Genomic DNA, 22702 nt, shown 5'->3' on the forward strand with positions numbered 1-22702 from the left:
GAAGGTCCTCAACAAACTCTCAAGAGAAGCTGGCTGTCCAACTGTGGGGATATAAGAGTCCAAGATCTGTAGAGCAGACCATGAGCTAGCAGCTCCAAGGAAGGTCCTCAATGAACTCTCAGGAGAGGCTGGTTAGCTGAAACAGGAAGAGTGATGGTTTCTTCTGAATCTTCCTTAAAAGTCTTCCAATGATTAGATTAGGCATCACTCATTGCAGAAGACACTCTTCTTAGCTAATTGCAAATGCAGTCAGCTGTGGATGCAGCCAACATGGTCATGATTTAAGTTCAGGAAATGTCCTCATAGCAACAGACAGGCCAACGCTTGCCCATCCAGCCAACCGGGAACCACCACCTGGCCCAGTTGACACATGAACCTGACCATGACAACATATAAAGTCCAAAAGACAAAATGGAAGAGTAAAGAACTACCTTTACAGTGATAACTTTAAATGTTAATTGATTAAGCTCCCCAGTCAAAAGACAGAGACTAGCAGAATGGATTAAAAAAACAGGGCCCATAAATGCACTGTTTACAGGAGACTCATTTTAAACACCAGGACAGAAATAGATTGAAAGTCAAAGTTGGGAAGAGATATTTCATGAAAATAACAAACAGAAAAGAGCAGGAGTAGTTATACTAGTATCTGACAAGTTAGACTTCAAATGTAAAACAATTAAAAGAGACAAAGCAGGAGACTATGTACTAATAAAAGAAACAATTCAACAAGAGGACATAATAATCATAAATATTTATGTACTGAGCCAGAGTGCTCCAAAATACATGAGGCAAACACTGACAACACTGAAGGGAAAAGTAGACAACTCTACCATAATAGTTGAAGACTTCAATTCCTTATGCTCATCAATAAATAGAACATCTAAACAGAGGATCAATAAAGAAACAGATATTTTAAATAATATGATAAATGACATAGACAACAGACATTTACAATATGTTACACCCACAGCAGCAGGATACACATTTTCCCCAAGTGCTCATGGATCATTCTTAAGGATAGAGCATATTCCAGGTCATAAAGCAAGTCCCAATAATTTAAAAAATATTGAAATCACACAAAACACTTTTTCAGGTCATAATGGAATGAAGTTGGCTATAACAGGCAGAGGGCCAGAAAATTCACAAATATATGGAAGCTAAACAACACACTCTTACACAATCGGTGGGTTAAAGAAGTTACAAGAGAAAGCAGTAAATATCTTCAGTAAAATGAAAATGAAAACACAAAATATCAAAACTTATGGGATGCAGCAAAGGCAGAACTGAGAGGGAAATTTATTGCCTTAAATGCTGGGGTAGTTAGGTTCAGGTGTCAACTTGGCCAGATGATGGTGCCTAGTTCTGTGACTGTGGACTTGATTCATCAGGATGTGAAATTAATCTATGGCTGATTACATCTGCCTTTGGCTGAGGGTAGTGCCTTCCACAATGATTGATGTTTAATTTGACTGGAAGCCTAAAAATGAGAGGTCAGAATACAGTTCAACACAGCACAGCCCAAGCAGCTCAGCATAACTCAGCTCAGCACTCAAAGCTCAACCCAGATATATGGAGATGCAGAAAGGCATTGCTGTGGGGAAGGCTGTTGGAATCCAGAAGCCAGGACAGAAGGGCAGCAGATGTTGCTGTGTCTTCCCATGTAACGAAGAACCTCAGATGAAAGTTAGCTGACTTTTCTCTGAAGAACTACACATTTTTAACTAAACAAATCCCCTTGTCTTCAAAGCCAATCCATCTCTGGTGTGTTGCATTCTGGCATCTTTGGTAGACTAAAAAACTTGCCTATATTTATAAAGAAGAAAGAGCAGAAATTGAGGAATTAACTGTTCAATTAGAAGAACAAGAGAAAGAACAGTACACTAACCCCAAATCAAAAAAAGGAAAAAAAATAATGAAGATTAGAGCAGAAAAAAATGAAATTGAGAATATGAAAACAATTGAGAAAATCAACAAAACCAGAAGTTAGTTGCTTGAGAAAATCAATAAAATTGATTTGTTTTAGCTAGGTTTATTAGCTAGGTGATTTATTTAGCTAGGTTGACAATGCAAATAAAAAAAATCAGAAATGGAAGAGGAGACATAAGCACTGAGCCTGCAGAAAGAAAGGAGGTAATGAGAGGATACTATGATCAACTGTATGCTAATAAACTAGAAAATGTAGATGAAATGGACAACTTCCTAGAAAGGCATGAGCAGCCAGCATTGAATCGAGAAGAAATAGATGACCTCAACAAACCAATCACAAATAAAGGGATTAAATCAGTCATCAAGAAGCTCCCAGAAAAGAAAAGTCCAGGATAAGATGGCTTCACATGTGAATTCTACCAAACTTTCAAGAAAGAGTTAGTGCAAATCCTACCCAAGCTCTTAAAAAAGTTGGAAAGGAGGAAAAGCTCCTTCACTCATTCTATGAAACCAATATAATCTTAATACCAAAGCCAGACAAAAAATAGTACAAAAAATTACATACTAATGCTTTTAATGAATATATATGCAAGAATCCTCAACAAAATTCTTGCAAATCAAATCCAGCAGCATATTAAAAGAATTATACACCATGACCGAGTGGGATTTATTCCAGGTATGCAAGGATGGATCAAAACAAGAAAATAAATTAATGTAATAGACTATATCAACAAATCAAAGCAGAAAATCACATGATCATCTAGATTGTTGCAGAAAAGGCATTTGTCAAGATTCAACATCCTTTCTTGATGAAAACACTTAAAAGGATAGGAATAAAAGGTATCTTCCTCAACATGATAAAGGAAACATATGAAAAACCCACAGCTACCATCATACTCAATGAAGAAAGACAGAAAGTTTTCCCTCTAAGATCAGGAACAAGACAAGGATGCCCACCGTCACTGTTGTTATTCAACATTGTGCTGGAAGTTCTAGCCAGAACATTTAAACAAGAAAAAGAAATAAAGGCATCCAAATTGGAAAGGAAGTTGTAAAACTTTCACAGTTTGCAGATTACTTGATATTATATCTCAAAAATCTCAAAAAATCTACAGCAAAGCTACTACAACTAATAAATGAGTACAACAAATTGTCAGGGTACCAGATCAACACCCAAAAATCGGTAGGGTTTCTATACACTTATGATGAGCAATCTGAGGAGGAAATCAAGAAAAAAATCCATTTACAATAGCAACAAAAAGAATAAAATATTTAAGAATAAATTTAACTAAGGATACAAAAGACCCATACACAGAAAACTATTAGAAATTGCTAAATAAATCATGGAAGACCAAAATAAATGGAAGAGGTATACTGTGTTCATGGATTAAAGACTAAATATAATTAAGCTGTCAATTCTACTCAACTTGATTTATATATTCAATACAATAACAATTAAAATCCCAACAACTTACTTTGCAGAAGTAGAAAATCCAATAACAAGATTTGTTTGGAAGGGCAGTGTGCCCCAAATAGAAAAAAATATCTTGACAAGTAAAAATGAAGTGGGAGGTCTTGCACTCAGACTACCTGACTTTAAAGCATATTACAAAGCTAAAGTGGTCAAAATAGCACGGTACTGGCATAAAGATAAATTTACTGACAAATGGAATCAAATTGAATGTTCAGAGATAGAGTCTCTGATCTACAGAAAATTGATCTTTGATAAGATGATCAAGCCAACCTGTAACTGCAAAATTACTAATTAAATGATTATGATTATTAAATCAGTATATAGAGATTTCTTTTTACTTTCTAAGTGTATTAGAATAGGCAGAAGGAATTACCTGAAATCTCTGAACCGAAATCTGGCTGTCTTGATTTCTGATAATGATTGTAAAAACTTTTTGGTTAACTTGCAGTTGTATCAATTTCAGCCACTATAATTTAGTTGCTCTGATTTTTGATAATTTTCACCTTGCACCCTGTGATTGTAAAAACCTTGTGACTAACCTTCATTTGTACCCATTTATCTATGTGTTCAACTTTAGAGTCTTGTAATCAATAAAGACAGCCCCTAATATTTATTCATGAAAGGTCTTGGTTCCACCAAAAACTAACCCACCCAAAGACCAAAGTTATCTTGGTGACTGAAACTGGATCTAACTGAAGTGGGCTTTCTGGACATGTATAGTAGCTTAGACTTTGGACTATAAGTCACTTATAACTCATTCCACCATTTTCTTTCATACATTCTGTGAATAAGCATGTAATCTATCTGTATACGCTCAATAATCAGATTACCTCTAATTACATCATCTGCGGCCACCATGCTCATTAGCCTAAACCATGCACATCTTTTCTCTAATAAAAGTATCAGATTTACTGCAGTTCTGGGAGACAAATTTTTGGCTACTAGGCCATCTGCTCTCCTACTATGCACCTATTAATAAACTTTCTGTCTTTAAACCCTGGTGCCTCAGTAATTGCTTTTTGACCACATTGTGTAAAAGAATCCATGCCCTTTGTCTGGTAACAAATTCACCTGGGACAGAGCAGCCTCTTCAATAAATGGTGTTTGGAAAACTGGATATCCATAGGAAAAAGAATATCTCACACCTTATACAAAAATTAACTCAAAATGGATCAAAGATCTAAACATTAGAGCTAAGACCACAAAACTTTTAAAAGAAATTGTAGAGAAATATAAATTTTGTAATAGAAGGCAGTTTCCTAGATCTTACATCCAAAGCATGGGCATTGAAAAAAGAAATAGATAAATCGGATCTCCTCAAAATTAAATATTTTTGTGCATCAAATAACTTTGTCAAGAAAAGAGAAAGGTAGCCTATGCAAAGGAGACGATATTTAGGAACCACGTATCAGATAAGGGTTTAGTACTCCCAATATATAAAGAGATTATTCAACTCAACAACAAAAAGATAAACACCCCAATTAAAGAATAGGCAAAAGACATGAATAGACATTTCTCAGAAAAGGAAATACAAATAGCTAAAAGGCACATGAGAAGAAGTTCAACTTCACTGGCTATTAGGGAAATGCAAATAAAAACCACATGAGATGTCATCTGACATCTACTAGAATGGCCATTATCAAAAAACAGAAAATGAGAAGTGCTGGAGAGAATGTGGAGAAAGGCACACATCCATTTTCAGTGGGAATGCAAAATGATACAACCACTCTGAGAGGCAGTTTGGCAGTTTCTCATGAAACCAAGAATTTCAATATGATAAAAAATATCCCATTACTGGGAATATATTCAGAGTAACTGAAGGCAAAGACACAGACATTTGCACACTGATATTTATATCAGCATTATTTATGATTGCCAAAAGATGGAAACAGCTCAAATATCCACCAATGAATGAGTAGCTAAACAAATTGTGGTATATACCTATGATGAAATATTATGCAGCTGTAATACAGAATAAAGTCATGAAGAATGTAACAATGTGGATGTATCTTGAGGACATTATGCTGAGTGAAATTAAGCAGGAATGAAAGGACAATTATTGTGTGGTCTCACTAATATGAACTAACATTAATGAGTGAACTTAAGTTCACTTGAGTTGAAGTTAAAACACAGGTTATCAGACATTGGGTATTTGGTGTTGAAAGAATACAGATCGATCCTGAAACCCCATTGTTAGGTACATACCTGGAGGAATTGAGTGTGGGGACAAAAATGGACTTTGTACACTGGTGTTTATGGTGGCAGTGTTCATGATTCTCAATGAATAGAGGTGGCTTAAGGGTTCAACAACAGAGGGAAGGATGGGGAACTCTGGTGTATACATACAAAAGACTACTGATCAGCCACAGGAAGGAATGAAATTCTGAGGCATGCAACTAAGGGAATGAGCTTCAAGGACTGCATGTTGAATGAAATGTCAGAAATAAAAAGAAAAATATCATGCCTCACTTATATAGATTAACTGTAATTTGCAAATTTGAAGAACTGAAGTTGAGAACATAGGTTTTCAGGTTGAGGCCTATTGCAAAGGGTCTTAGATTGTAAGCTCTTACAGCAGTCACATATATTCAGGAGTTGCTGTTATTTCTAACTTCTGAGATACTGAACTGTCTGCATATAACCTGGTCATTCCCAGAAACTTTAGGTATTTATGTGACACCTGAGACTTAGAATTAGAGCTCTGAAGCTGTGAAAATTAGCAGTAATCCATGAAGCAACTGTGTAAAAAGTTCAAAAAGGGAACAGACTTTGAGTAGAGATATGAATGAAGCAGATCTGGATAGGACTAAGGTAAATCAGAATACATGGTAAAGGATGATATGGTCTATATTTCAAAACTTGAACTTCTGTGTGAGAACAAAGGAGAGATATTTATTTGGTGCAAAATTTATATTTTGGGTAAGGCATTAGCTAATTTAACTTGTATGGTCAGTTTAGTTGAGCACCATAAGTACTTGCAATCTGGAATAGGGCAGATTTGTTGGTTTGTACAAGTTAGTATGATGTCCTGATATAACCCACAGTAATTTGGGCAGTGAATAAAGAAGTACTTGCAAAGTCCCTTTGGGGGATTGGGGAGAAAGGAGAAAATATTCAACTTACCCATTTGAGAAATTCCTGATATCCTCACAAGCAGTGGGGACAACCTAATCAATAGGCTGAACCCTCAATCTTGAGGTTCACACTTATGAAACTTATTACTGCAAAAGACAAGTTAATAATTATGCCTAAGAGTCACCCCCAAGGGAACATCTTTTGTTGTTCATATGTGGCCTCTCTCTCTAAGCCAACCACCAGGTGAACTCACTGCCCTCCCCCTAGATGGGACATGACTTTCATGGATGTAAATTTTCCTGGCAACATGGGACAGAACTCCCAGGATGAGCCAGGATCCAGCATCATGGGATTGAGAGAGCTTTGACCAAAAGGGGGAAGAGTGAAATGAGACAAAATAAAGTTTCAGTGGCTGGGAGATTTTAAAGAGAGTCAAGTGTTATCCTGGGGATTGTCCTTATGCATTATATACTTTTCCCCTTTTAGTTTATGGTATATTGTTATGGCTGGAAGGAAGTACCTGAAACTGTTGAGCTGTGTTCCAGTAGCCTTGACTCTTGAAGATGATTATATAATGATATAGCTTTTATAATGTGACTGTATGATTGTGAAAACCTTGTTTGTGATGTTACTTTTATCCAGGGTGTGGGCAGAGAGTAAAAAAAATGAATAAAAATAAATAAATAATAGGGGAGATAAAGGGCAAAATAAATTAGGTTGGTGGAAATACTAGTGGTCAATGAGAGGGAGGGGTAAGAGTATGGGATACATGAGTTTTTTCTTTTTTATTTCTTTTTCTGAAGTGATGTAAATGTTCTAAAAATGATCATAGTGAAAAAGAAAAACTAATGAGCATAGTGTAGACTTCCAAGGTTTTCAGTTAATAGGAGAAAAAAGGAATCAAGAAGTCATCCTATTAGTCCAAATAATAGTACCCTGAATATTCATACAAGAGATTTTATATATGAGGCCACTTGACTGAAGACCATTTTTATATGTATATAAACTGGTAACTCTGAAAGTTCATTCCAAGATCTTTTTCCTAAAATGAGGATTGGCAGCTTAAATGTTTCTGTTACAAGTTACTTTTCTTACAAACTTTTTCACAAAATTTGAGGTTATTCTCTTTCCCTTACCAAAAATTGACTCTGCCTTAAAGACTCTAGCAATGAATGGTACATAGGATGAATCATCTCTAACTCAAGATGAACAGTCATGGGTAATTCAGGGATATTTTAACTAACATTTAAAAAGTGCTAGATGTGGTTTCAAGAAAAAAATTTCAAACTGAGGAATTTTGCCAACACATCTATCAAAGAGGGATGAATAGTTTTAAAATATGTAATATAAATTAAATTTGTAGGGAAACAAATCGTGTCATCAGGTTTTACTGTGAGCTATAACCTTGTATCAGCCAGAAACCTTTGTATTTAAGATGGTAGGAAAGACATTCCTCATTTAGGCAAGTAGGGTTCTCATTCAACCTGCAAACAAAAAAGATTATTCTTGTCTTGCTTAGTAAAAAATTACTCTTTAATTAGTGAAAAAGTTCAGATTCAAGATTTACCTAATGCTTATTACCCTTCCTTGTAGATCTAAATGTTAGACTTAGTGACAGTGGTGACTATCTCTCATTGATGTTCCAAAAGGTGAAGAGCTCCTTATAGACCTTCTTCAATATTTCAATTGTAATAAGCAGATTTAACTAGCCTTTGGAAAAGTGTTTCCTATCACCATAGTATCTTATGCCTTCATCGTCTCTGTAGTCGAAGATCTTGTTGCTGCCTTGTCATTCCTTATTTATGCTAATTTGTCCACACTCAAAAAGTTACTGAAGGAGTTTCCTTTGATCCACACTGTGCTTAAGAAGCACTTCTTATGTCCTTTAAGGCTGGTTAAGTCCTTCTCCTCATGGCTTACTTTTCCACACTGTTCACAAGAACTAAGCTAATAATACAGTTTATGAACAGGTTGCATACAATCTTCACCTGCTTATAGGTTGGAAACATTAACTTATTGGAAATGTTTTCACTATAAATCTAATTCCAGAAAATAGACTGTTTGTTAATACTACAATTAACCTCATATGCCATTAAAGGATACTGTCAAGGTTGCATCAAACAATTTCACAAATGTAAAAACAGGAAATGTTAATTTCTTTTCCCCATTCTCTCAACTTTTATTATATGAATAAAAAAATTTGAGACAATTTATGTCAATTTTAATAAAATGCTTCCCAAGCATTACTTTGATCAAGTACCCAGGTTTAAATTATGGACATTGACAATGTTTATTTATATAATCACACTTGAAGTTAAGGACTTAACCATTTTCTATTATTAGCTTATTTTTTATGCTGCTTATTCACATATACCCATTGACAAATGAAATATTGTCTGTTACATTTATTGATTTTGTGAGTGTTTTCTCTAAAACTTCAGTATCTGTGAAGATCAATTTCCATGCTGGCATTACATTCATCCACATATTAATAATGTAACAAGGCACAGAATAAGAGCAATGAGATAGAGCATATTAAAACACTAGCATACCCCATTCCCTTTTTATTGTTTGTTTTCCTTAGTACTTCTTAAAATAAATAGAATCTTTGAATTCAATGTTCAACTGCAAGAAAAAATAACAGGAGGGCACATACTTAAGGCTCAAATCAAACTATAGGCACTAGCTGATACAAAACAGTAGCCATTCATTTTCATACATATGATTCTTGTTATCTAAAAGCCTTCTCAACCAGGGTTTTGCAAACAAATTAATAATCCATGCCAATATGATTTAAGTTGAAGCATACACATGGAATACAGTTTGTTCTTTGGGAGTCAAAGTGAGAGTAAGAATTCAGACTATCCAAAATTCAATTAAGGTCTTTGAGAAGTATGAAGTGTGTACTAAACAACTGTGCTACATTTCTGCTGCATTAAGTTAGTTTTCATGATTATACATAGACCATCCATGACTTAGTCCAGTAAAATGCACAGGGTGCCAACAGGAAAGCATGCCAACCAGGTAAGAGTACAAGAATGCCTAATTTTTATTTTCTTGCTCTGGGAGCTTGTAACCATTTAAAACAAGGAAAATAACTGATGATTTATGGGCTTTTTGTTGTTTCAAAAGGAAAACAAAGGTAGTCACTAATTTGCTTGAATTTAGCAGGCTTAGTGATTCTGTATTTTTACAAATTTTTAAGGATGACTTCTAAAGTAGTAAGAAAGGAAAAGAACAATGTGCTGGTTTGAAACTATGTATGACCCCTAGAAAAGCCATATTTTAATCTAAATCCTATTTCATAAAGGCAGAATAATCCCTATTCAATACTGTATGTTTGAAACTGTAATCAGATCATCTTCCTAGAGATGTGATTGAATCAAGAGTGGCTGTTAAGCTGGATTAGATGACAACATCTATCCCATTTGGTGGGTCTTGAGAAGTTTCTGGAGTCCTATAAAAGAGGAAACATTTTGGGAGAAAGAGAGAGATTCAGAGAGAGCCAGAGAAGAATGACATAGCCACAAGAACACACAAGCCAGCGACCTTTGGAGATGAAGATGGAAAATGCCTCCCAGGGAGCTTCATGAAACAGGAAACCAGGAGAGAATGCTAGCAGATGATGCTGCATTCACCACGTGCTCTTCCAGCTGAGAGAGAAGCCCTGACTGTGTTCACCATGTGCCTCCTCACATGAGAGAGAAACCTTGAACTTCATTGGCCTTCTTGAACCAAGGTATCTTTCCCTGGATGCCTTAGATTAGACATTTCTATAGACTTGTTTTAACTGGGACATTTTCTTGGCCTTGGAACTGTAAACTAGCATCTGATTAAATCCCCCTTTTAAAAAGCCATTCTGTTCCTGGTATATTGCATTCTGTCAGTTAGCAAATTAGAACAAACAACTACCCCATTCTAGAATTTAAGCAGTGAGTAGTAGGCCTTCTTCACACCCAAATAATATTATGGCAGTAGTCCAAGTGTGACCAAGGTAAATGTAGAGAGAAGATTTTCTAAACAGAGCTAGGACTTTTCGCAAAGGTAACACTAAAATGATTATTAGGTGTTTTTAAAGAAAACACACAAAAACCAAATGGGAGTTTCAAGATTTTTCATTTGAAGTCAAATTTTTATACTATTAAAATTTTAAATATGCTAATTTAAATACCCAAGCCTAGTTGCTATCCAAAACACACATTGCAAACATACAGAAATCTATTGTCTCCACATGTCAGTGCCCATTCATGTCATGGTTTGGAAGTGGGGAGAACAGATTTCACTTAAACTGCAAGTCAGCATGTGTTTCTTTAGTTAACTTTAGCAAATTCATACAAAATAGTAATTCAGAATATTCTTTGCTTCTTACCTTACAAGGAAACACCTTCAAAACTACATTTTGTTAAGCTTCTGTGCTGAAATGTAGAAAAACTGAACCACACAAATATTGAAAAGTTAAAAAACCCTTAATTTTTTATTCCTGGTACTACTACCACAATTTACAGGGCAATATACCTGATGTAATGAAAAGAAAAAAAACAACAAAATACAACAGATAAAAAACCTCAGGAACGTACATCTAATTGACACTACATTGCAATGATCAATTACACTACAGTCAATAATCAGTATCTGCACTTTTTGCAAACTGTGGCTATGACAGTCCTGAACAAGAAGGGTTTCCTGTTTAAGCTGCCATAACTTTTTTGACTATGGATCATCATTTCTTCTGTGACAGAGCTTTACAGTTCCTCTAATGCATTTGGGATAGCTGTCTCAAAGTAATCTGCAGCTTTCCTGACAATTATTCACTCTCTCCCCTGCTAATAATTGTAGCAATTTTCTGTTTAGTTTTTACAACCTTCTACTACCATATCCACAACTTCCACCACCAGATCCATAACCACCACCATAGGGACTGCTTGAGGTTCTTCCACAAAAACTACACCCCTTTCATGGCCTTATAATTTGATTGCTGTTGTCCAACATTATTTCCAAAATCATTATAATTCCCACTACTACCACAGTTACCACTGCTAAAATTTCCTCCTTCATTGTAACCATGATGTCCTCCACCACCACCACCATATACACCACCTTGGTTTCCATATGTTGGTCCACCACCACCATGGCCTCCTCTTCAACAATAATCAGGACCACTTCATAGTTGACATAAACACCTGTAAATCCATTACATCCTCCATCACCTTCTCCATAACTACTTCTGCTGCCACCACCTATACACCATAGCTTCCTCTTTCACCAAAGTTCCCACTGTGGCCGAAGTTGCCTCAACCAACCTCCAAAGTTTCCTCCATGGTCTATAAAGTTGCCAGATTCACCTCTATGACCTCTTTGTGATCCAGCAGACTGCATCTCTTGTTTAGAAAAGGTCTTTTTCACTTCACAATTATGCCCACTAATAGTGTGGTATTTCAGGACAACAACTTTATCAGCTGTATCATGATCATTGAAAGTTACAAAAGCAAATCCTCTCTTTTTCCCACTCTGTCTGACTTCCATAACTTCTATGGTTTCAATCTTGCCATCTTTTCAAAGTAGTCTCTCAAACCATATTCTTCGTTATCTTCTTTAGTACAACCAAAACAATTTTCTTCACTGTTATATGAACACCTGGTTTTACAGAATCCTCTGTACAAATGGCTCTCTTTGGTTCCACTGCAGCCCATCAACCTTGTGTGGTTGAGCACACATTGCTACATCCACCTTTTCAATGCAAGAGTAAGTCACAAAATCAAAGCCTCTGGAATGTTTGGTTCCGGGGCCTCTCATCACCACACGATCAGTGAGTGCACCCCATTTTTCATAATGTTCTCTTAAACAATCATCTGTTGTTTGAAAGCTCAAAACATCAATAAACAGCTTTCACAACTGCTCTTGTTCCTTTGGATACCCCCTCTACCCCCCAGTGATGGCAGTGATGACCAGTGTTTGGCTGGGGATGATCGGGCGGTTGTTTTACCTCCATTCTGAGACTGGACTCTCTTCTGCCAACTCGGGTTCAATATGGGACCGAGAGAAAGAGGCTGTATAGTAACCTCTTATAGTCTTTTCAATTTCTGCAATATCAGTAGTAATGTCCCCACTTTGATTCTGGATTTTAGTTATTTGCATATTATGTCTTTTTTTTGTAAGCGAAGGTAAGCATTTTTCAATCGTATTGATCTTTTCAAAGAACTAACTTTTGGTTTCATTGATTTTCTTCGTTTTTCCATTTTCTATTTCATGTATCTCTGCTACAATCCACTAGGACTTTCCTTCTACTAACTTTAGGGTTGGTTTGCTTTCCTTTCTCTCATTATTCTAGATGAGAAGTTAGGTTGTTGATTTGGGGTACTTCTTCTAAAATATAGGCATTCATACCTATGAATTTCCCTTTGATCACTGCCTTTGTTGCTTTCCATAACTTTTTTCTTTGTTTACTTGTTTTTGTTGTTGTTGTTCTTTTGTTTTTTAAAAATTATTTTTTACTGACAAATCTTCACATACATATATTTCATTTTATCAGTGGCTCACAATATCATCACATAATTGTGAATTCATTTCCATGATGATTTATTAGAACATTTGCATTACTCCAGAAAAAGAATAAAAAGAAAACCCCATACATACCATATCCCTTACCCATCCCATTCACTGACCACTAGTATTTCCCTCTACACAATTTATTTTACCCTTTGTTCCCCTTATTTTTAACTTATTTTTATCCATATTTTTTTACTCATCTGTCCATATCCTGGATAAAAGGAGCATCAGACACAGGTTTTCGCAATGAAACACTCCCACTGTAAAAGTTATATCTTTATACAATCATCTTCAAGAATCAAGGCAACTGGTACACAGTACACAGCTCAACAGTTTCAGGTACTTCCCTCCAGCCACCCCAATACACCATAAACTAAAAAAGGATATCTATATAATGCATAGGAATAATCTCTAGGACACCTCATGTCTCTGTTTAAAATCTCTCAGCCACTGAAAGTTGTTTTTCTCATTATCTCCTTCCCCCTTTTGTTCAAGAAGACTTTCACAATCCCTTCATGCCAGGCCCTGGCTCATCTCAGGATTTCTGTCCCACATTGCCAGAGAGGTTTACACCTGGGAGTCATGTCCCATATATGAGGGAGGACAGTAAGGTCACCTGATGTGTTGACTTAGAGAGAGAGGCCACATTTGAGCAACAAAAGAGGTTCTCTGGGGATGACACTTAGGCCTAATTTTAAGTAAGCTTAGCCTATCCTTTGCAGGACTAAGTTTCATAGGAGCCAATCCCAAGATTGAGGGTTCTGCCTATTGATTTTGTTGTCCCCACTGTTTGTGAGAATATCAGAAATTCTCCAAATATGAAGTTGAATATTTCCATCTTTCTTTCCAGTCCCTCAAGTGGACTTTGCACTACTTCTTTATTCACTGCCCAAATTACTCTGGGATATATCATGGCATCACATAATCTGAACAAACCAACAAAGTCTCAAAGATTCCAAGTACTTATGGTGTTCAACTAAACTGGCCATACAAGTAAAATTAGGGAATGCACTAACCAAAACATAATTTTTGCACCAAATAAATATCTCTTCCTTTGGGCTCACACAGAAGTTGAACTTTTTAAATATGGACCATATCATCCTTTACTTTGTGTTCTGATTTAACTTAGTTCTATCCAGATCAGCCACTTCCATATCTCTACTCAAAGTCTGATCACGTTTTCAATTTTTTAAACAGTTCCTGTATGGGATACTGCTGAATTTCATAGCTTCAGTGCTCTAACTCTGAGTCTCAGGTGTTGCATAAATACCCAGTTTCTGGGAATGACTAGGTTATAAACAAACAGCTCAGTATCTCAGAATTTAGACATAACAGTTATAACTCCTGAATATATGTGACTGCTGCAAGAGCTTACAATTTAAGACCCTTTATAATAAGTCCCAACCTGATAACCCATATTCTCAACTTCAGTTCACAGAGTTCTTATATTACCATTAGTCCATATAATTGAGGCATGATAATATTTTCTTTTTGTTTCTGACATTTCATTCAACATACAGTCTTCAAGATTCATATACTTAGTTGCATGCCTCATAGTTTCATTCCTTCTTGCAGCCACTCAGTAGTTCATTCTATGTATATACCACAGTACCACTTTCCATTCCTCAGTCATTGTACCCTTAGGCCACCTCCATCCTTTATGACTTGTAAACTCTGCTCTCATAAACACGAATGTGCAAATGTCAGTCCGTGTCCCCACAATCAGTTCCTCCCTGTATATACTTAGCAAAGGGGTTTCAGGATCATATAGCAATTCTACCCCTAGCCTTCTGTGGAACCACCACACTGTCTTCCAAGGGCTACACCTCTAAACTTCCAACCAACGGTGAATAGGTACATCTCTTTCTTCACATTTTCTCTAGCACTTGTTTCTATCTCTTCAGTTCTAAACAATTTTATTCACACATCATACAATCCAACCTAACTGCATGAATATGCCTTCACCACCATAATCTAAATGAAGACATTTCAATTTCTTCCACAAAGAATCCATACCCCTCCCCTATGCCCCCATCTGATGACATTTAGTTTTGGCATAATTCCTTTTGTTACATTCAGTGGAAACATAATGTTACTGTTGACTATAGGCCCTAGATTATACTGTTCGTACTTTTTCTATCTATTTTCAACACCCTGCAATGATGATGTTCAGTTTTTCTCCCTCATGCAAAAAGTTTGATTTTCATATTTCATCATTGTCTTGTGAACTCAAAACATTCATAAATTATACTGTTTCAGCCTTTATCCTGTATCTTTCCTCCCAGTTTCATGCATGTCCCCAGTCCTTCTCCCTCAATCACACTCACATTCAGCTTCATTTGGTGTACTTTTATTATTGTGCTACAATTAAGTAGTATTTTCTATCCATTTTTGAATTTTTACAATCAATCCTGGTGCACAGTCTGTATTCCTTCAGCAGCAATTGCCCAATCTCTACCTTATTTTTATCTCCTGATAACATGTGTTCTTAATTCAATTCTCAACATTCACTCATTAATGTTAGTTCATATTAGTGACACCATACAGCATTTGTTCTTTTGTTTCTGGATAATATCACTCAGCATAATGCCCTCCAGGTTCATCCACACTGTTATGCACTTCATGACTTTATTCTGTCTTATAGCTGTGTTGTATTCCATTGTACGTATATACCACAGCTTCTTTAGCCAGTCATCCGAGGATGGACATTTAAGCTGTTTCAATCTCTTGGCAATGATAAATAATGCTGCTATAAACATTAGTATGCAAATGCCCATTTGTGTCCTTGCCCTTAGGTTCTCTGGATATATACCTACTCATGGGATTGCTGGATCATTAGCATCCTGAGCAACTGCAAACTGCCTTCCAGAGTGGTTGTACCATCTTACATTCCCACCAAGAATGGATAAGCATGCCTCTTTCTCCATATCATCTCCAGCACTTGTTGTTTTCTGTTATTTTTTTTTATGATGACCATTCTAGTGGCTGTCAGATGATATCTCATTGTGGTTTTGATTTACGTTTCCCTAATAGCCAGTGACGTTGAACATCTTTTCATGTGACTTTTAGCCATTTGTATTTCTTCTTCTGAGAACTGTCTGTTCAAGTCTTTTGCCCGTATTTTAATTGGGTTATTTGTCTTTTTGTTGTTGAGTTGAAGAATCTCTTTATATATTTGGGGTACTTAACTTATCTGACATGTGGTTTCCAAATATTGTCTCTGGGTTGCATAGGCTGCCTTTTACTTTCTTGACAAAGTTCTTGGATGCACAAAAGTGTTTAATTTTGAGGAGTTCCCATTTATTTATTTCTTTTTTCAATGCTTGTGCTTTGGGTGTAAGGTCTAGGAAATTGCTTCCTATACAAGATTTATGAGATAGTTCCCTACATTTTCTTCTAAAAGTTTTATGGTCTTAGCTCTAACGTTTGGGTCTTTGATTCATTTGGTGTTTATTTTTGTATAGGGTGTGAGATATGGATCCTCTTTTATTCTTTTGTTCTCCAAACACCATTTATTGAAGAGGTTGCTCTTTCCCAATTGGGTTGTCTTGACCACCTTATCAAATATCAATTGCTTATAGATGAGAGGGCCTATTTCTGAATGCTCAATTCTATTCCATTGGCCAGTATATCTATCTTCATGCCAGAACCATGCAGTTTTGACAATGGTAGCTTTGTAATATGCTTTAAAGTCAGGTAGTGTGAGATCTCCTATTTCATATTTACTCCTCTTCAGGGCACCCTTCCCTTCCAAATAAACATGGTTGTTAGTCTTTATTTCTGCAAAATAAGTTGTTGGTTTAAATTATTATTGCATTGAATCTATAAATCAATTTGGGTTGAATTGACAGTTTAACTACATTTAGTCTTTCAATCCACGACATAGTATGCTTTTCCAGTTTTTAAAAAGTCTCCCATGATTTCTTTTAGCAATTTCATGTTATTTTCTGGGTATAAGTCTTTTGTATCCTTAGCCAAATTTACTCCTAAATATTTTTACTCTTCCATTTTACTCTTTTTATTTTACTCTTTTAAATGGAATCTTTTTTCTTAATTTCTTCCTCAGATTACTTATTACTAGTGTATAGAAAAACTACAGATTTTGGGGTGTTAACCTCATACCCTGTCACTTTGCTATACTCATTTATAAGCTCTAGTAGCTTTGATGTTGATTATTTTGGATTTTTGACATATAATAACATATCCTCTGCAAACAGTGGCTATGTTTACTTCTTTTTTTCCAATTTGGATGGCTTTTATTACTTTTTCTTCTCTGATTGCACAGGCTAGAACTTCCAGTACAATATTGAATAACAATGGTGACAATGGGCATCCTTGTCTTGTTCCTGATCTTAGAGGGAATGTTTCAGTCTATCCTCATAGAGTATTATGTGGGTTTTTTGTATGTTCCTTTTATCATGTTGAGAAAGTTCCCCTCTCTTCCAAACTTTTGAAATGTTTTCATCAAGAAAGGATGTTGAATTTTGCCAAGTGCCTTTTCTGCATCAATCTAGATGATCATGTGATTTTTCTGGTTTGATTTGTTGATATGGTTGTTATATTGTTGTTGATAATAATATGCCATTAATTGATTTTATTATGTTGAACCATTCTTGCTTACCTGGAATAAATCCCACTTGGTCATGGTATATAATTCTTTTAATGTGCTGCTGGATTCAGTTTGCTAGTATTTTGTTGAGGATTTTTACATTTATATTCATTATAGAGATTGGTCTGTAGTTTTCTTTTCTTGTGATATCTTTGTCTTGCTTTGATATTAGGGTGATGTTGGCTTCATAGAATGAGTTAGGGAACTTTCACTCCTCTTCAGTTTTTTTTTGAAGTGGTTGAGGAGGATTTATACTAATTCTTTCTTGAATACTTGGTAGAATTCACATGTGAAGCCCATCTGGCCCTGGACTTTTCTTTTTTTGGAGATTCTTGATGACTGTTTCAATCTCTTTTCTTGTGATTAGCATGGTGAGGTTGTCTATTTTTTCTCATGTCAACGTTGGTTGTTCATGTCTTTCTAAAAAGTTGCCCATTTCCTGTATGTTGTCTAGTTTATTAACATATAGCTGCTGATACTATCCTCTCATTACCTCCTTTCTTTCTTTAGGGTCAGTGGTGATGTCTCCTCTTCCATTACTGATTTCATTCTCTCTTTCTCTCTCTCTCTCTCTCTCTCTCTCTGTCTATCAAACTACCAAAGGGTCCATTGATTTTACTGATTTTCTCAAAGAACCAACTTCTGGTTGTGTTGATTTTCTTGATTGTTTTCATGTTTTCAATTTCATTTATTTCTGCTATGATCTTTGCTATTTCTTTCCTTTTGTTTGTTTTGTGGTTAGTTTGCTATTCTTTCTCTAGTTCTCCCAAGTAAACAGCTAATTCCGTGATTTTTGCAATTCGCATTTGTATAAATTAGGGTTCTCTAGAGAAACAGAATCAACAGGGAACACTCACAAATATAAAATTTATAAAAGTGTCTCATGTGACCACGGGAATGCAGAGTCCAAAATCCGCAGGGCAAGCTGTGAAGTCAACGATTCTGATGGAAGGTCTGGATGAACTCCACAGGAGAGGCTCACCAGCTGAAGCAGGAAGAGCCTGTCACTTCTGAATCCTCCTTAAAGGCTTCCAGTGATCAGATTAAGCATTACTCATTGCAGAAGACACTCCCCTTTGGCTAATTACAAATGGAACATGATCATGATTTAATTCTATGAAATGTCCTCATTGCAACAGACAGACCAGCACTTGCCCAACCAGACAAACAGGTACCACCACTTGGCCAAGTTGATACATGAACCTGACTGTGACAGCATTTAAGGCAAAAAATTTCCCTTTTAACACTGTGTTTGCTGCATCCCATAAATTTTGATATGTCATGTTTTTATTCTCATTTGCTTCAATGTGCTTACTGACTTATCTTGTAGTTTCTTCCCTGACCCAATGGACATTTAGGGATGTGTTGTTTATCCTCTATATATTTGTGAATTTTCTTGTCCTCTGCCTTTTACTAATTTCCAACTTCATTGCATTATGATCTGAGAAAGTGTTTTGTATGATTTCCACCTTTTTAAATTTAATGAGACTTGTCTTGTGACCCAGCATATGTTCTACCCTTGATAATGATCCCTGAGCACTTGAGAAAATTGTGTATCCTGCTGTTGTGGGGTGTGATGTTCTGTAATTCTTTCTTATGTCTAGTTCACTTATCATATTATCAAATTCTCTGTTTCTTTATTGATCCTCTGTCTAGATGTTCTATCCATTGATGACAGTGGGGAATTGAAGGCTCCAGCTATTTTTGTAGAGATGTCTATTTCTCCCTTCAGTGTTGTCAATGTTTGCCTCATGTACATTGGAGTACTCTGGTGTGGTGCACAAATATTTATGATTTTTCTGTCTACTTGTTTAATTGTTTTTTATTAATTCATAGTGTCCTTTGTTTCTTTTGTTTTACATTTGAAGTCTAATTTGTCAGATATTAGAACAACTACTCCTGTTCTTTTCTGATTGTTGTTTGCATGAAATACCTTTTCCCTACCTTTCACTTTCAAACCATTTTTGTCCTTGGGTCTAAAATGAGACTCTTGTAGACAGCATATGGATGAATCTCATTTTTTTAATCCATTCTACAATCTATGTCTTTTGATTGGGGAGTTTAATCCAAAAACATTTGAAGTTATTATTGTAAGGGCAGTACTTTCTTCTATCATTGTGTCTTTTGGATTTTATATGTTATATATAATCTTTTCTCTCTTTTTGCCTTTACTCATAGTAGTCTTCATTTATACACTTTTCTCCAGACCTCTCTCTCCTGCTTTTTCATATATGTCTGTAGTGCTCCCTTTAGTTTTTTGTGCAGAACTTGTCTCTTAGTCATAAATTCTCTCAGTGATTGTCTGAAAATATTTTTATCTCCCCATTTTTTAAGGAAAGTTTTGCTTGATATAGAATTCTTGGTTGGTAGTTTTTCTCTTTGAGAATCTTAAATATATCATACCACATGGGAGGAGGGCAATTATTTCACTTGCAGAGTTGGGCTTAAAGAGAGTGAGGCCACATCTGAGGAACAAAAGAAGTCCTACAGAAGTAACTCTTAAGCATACCTATAGGTAGGCTAAGCTTCTCTACCATATACATAAGCTTCACAAAAGCAAGCCTCAAGTTCAAGGGCTTGGCCTATTGCTTTGGATGTCCCTAATGTTGACACAGTATCAAAGGTTTTCCCGGTGGTGAAGTTTAATAGTTCCATGTTTTTTCTCCTATCCCTCAGGGGACCTTGCCAATATTTTTTATCTGCTTAATATATTCTAGGATGTATGCAGCATTACATTAAGCTGTATAGGATTAAAGGCCCTCTTTATTATTCTGGGTTCCCTTCGTTTAAATTGTTTAAATGAGCTATCCAGACAGGATGAGTTAGATTATGTGCTACAGAAAATTTTGTTTCTGGACAAAACAAACCTTCCTTCCTTTGGTCTCCAAGTGTAGGTGAGGTTTTAGAATATAAGCATTGTCTTCTTTAGCCCTCTGTTCTGAATTGCCTTAATCCAGACCCGATCAGGTTCATTCTTATTTCTAAGTGCCAGGTTATACATATATAAAACAGTCTCTCAAAATCCCGAAGTAATAGTTACCACTCCACACTAAATGTGACTGCTGTAAGAGATTACAATCTAGTCCCCTGTTTTCTTATAAACATTTTCTAAGGAGACCATACAATAATTTATTTTTTGTTTTTGGTTTGTTTTGCCTCACCCAGTGTCCCACAGGTTCATTCACAATGTTGCCTGCTTCACAACTTTGATTTTTAGCAGCATAATATTTGATCATATGTATACACCATCATTCACCAATCTATTTCTCAGTCAGTGCATCCATCAGTCACCTGCATTCATTAGGCATCGTGTATAATGCTCGAAGTCCACAGTCTATCAACACTCTCAATTTTAGATAATTTCATTGTTCCCAAGAGATAGATAACCAATAAACACACCCTCACAGAATAGGAAATCTAAACCTCCCCCTAACTCTTGACCCTTCCCCATTATTTACCCATACTGTTGCTAGGGCGCTGCTGACATTTTCCTGTTAAACATAGCCAATAGCATGCAATGGTAATTTCCCCCTTTCATCCTGAATTGAAATACTCTTTGTACAAGAATCACACCTTTGAAATAGTTAATGCAAGAAGTTATTTATATCTGCAGTGTTAATCAGTGGGATACATATGTCTATACAACCCCTTTCAATAATTTTCACCTGCAATATGTTAATATTAATTATAGAGTCACTATCTATCTATTTCCTTACATTTGAGTTCAACCTCATTAGCTAACCATTCACCCATCTCTATCTTGTATGTAACTTTAAGTTCCTTATATTCTGTATTATAAGCTTCTGATTTTACCTTTACAGTGGTCATAAAAGTTGATTCATACAGCATCTATCTTTTCATGTCTGGCTTAACTCACTCAACATTATGTCCTCAAGACTAATCCATCTTGTCATGTGCTTCAGGACATCATTTTGTCTTACTGCTGCATAACATTTTATTGTATGTATATACTATATATTTTTAATCCACTCATCTGTTGATGTTCATCAGCATTGTTTCCATCTTTTGACTATTATGTATAATGCTGTTATGCACATTGGTGTGCAAATGTCCATTTGTGTGACTGCTTTCAGCTCTTCTGGGTATATGCCAAGTAGTGATATTGCTAGTTCATAATGCAACTTGATATGTAGTTTCCTAAGGAACCTCCAAACTGTCTTCCATAGTGGCTGTGCCATTATACATTCCCACCAGTAGTGCAAAAGTGTCCCAATTTCTCCACATCCTCTCCAACGTTTGTAGTTTCTTGTTTGTTTATTAACAGCCATTCTTATGGGTGTGAAGTGGTATCTCATTGTAGTCATGGTCTGGATTTCCCTTATAGCTAACACAATTGAGCATCTCTTCATGTTCTTTTGAGGTATCTGTATTTGTTCTTCAGAAAAATGCCTATTCATATCTTTAGCCTATTTTAAAATTGGGTTCTTTTGTTGTTCAGTTGTATGAGTTCTTTATGTATACAGGATATTAAACATTTGCCTGATGTGTGACTTCCAAACATTTTCTCCCATTGAGTTGGCTGACTCCTCATCTTTTTTGACAAAGTCTTTTGAGGTGCAGATGCATTTCATTTTGAGGAGTTCCCATTTAAACTATTTTTTGTGTGCTTTGTGTGTACGGTTTAGGAAGCTATCTCCTATTACTAGATCTTGAAGATGTTTTCTTACATTTTCTACTAGAAGCTTTAGTGTACTAGTTCTTATATTTAGGTGTTTGATAAACTTCGAGTTAATTTTTGTATAGGGTGTAGGGTAAGGGTTCTCTTTCATTCTTTTGGCTATTGATATTCAGTTCTCTAAAGCCCACTTATCAAAAATTTTATTTTGATTTTATTACATTCAGAAAGAGCCAAGATGGTGATTTAGCAAGGTGTGGGGTTTAGTTCATCCTCCAGAGCAGCTAGTAAATAGCCAGGAACAGTACAGAACAACTGCTGAGGCCACATCAGTGACCGAACACACAGCATACCCCAGTCTGGACCAGCTGGACTGGCTGTGAGCCCACCTAGAACTGTGAGTTCCCCAAGCCATGGCAGATGGCACCCCTTCCCC

General features: G+C 35.9%; 1 pseudogene; it reads right to left on the minus strand.

Moving 5' to 3' along the window:
• Positions 1-11329: 11329 nt before the first annotated feature.
• LOC143672005 (heterogeneous nuclear ribonucleoprotein A3 pseudogene) lies at positions 11330-12464 on the minus strand (annotated as a pseudogene).
• Between the last annotated feature and the right edge of the window lie 10238 nt (positions 12465-22702).

The sequence above is a fragment of the Tamandua tetradactyla genome, chromosome X (assembly GCF_023851605.1).
Source record: "Tamandua tetradactyla isolate mTamTet1 chromosome X, mTamTet1.pri, whole genome shotgun sequence".
In the NCBI taxonomy this organism is placed as follows: domain Eukaryota; kingdom Metazoa; phylum Chordata; class Mammalia; order Pilosa; family Myrmecophagidae; genus Tamandua; species Tamandua tetradactyla.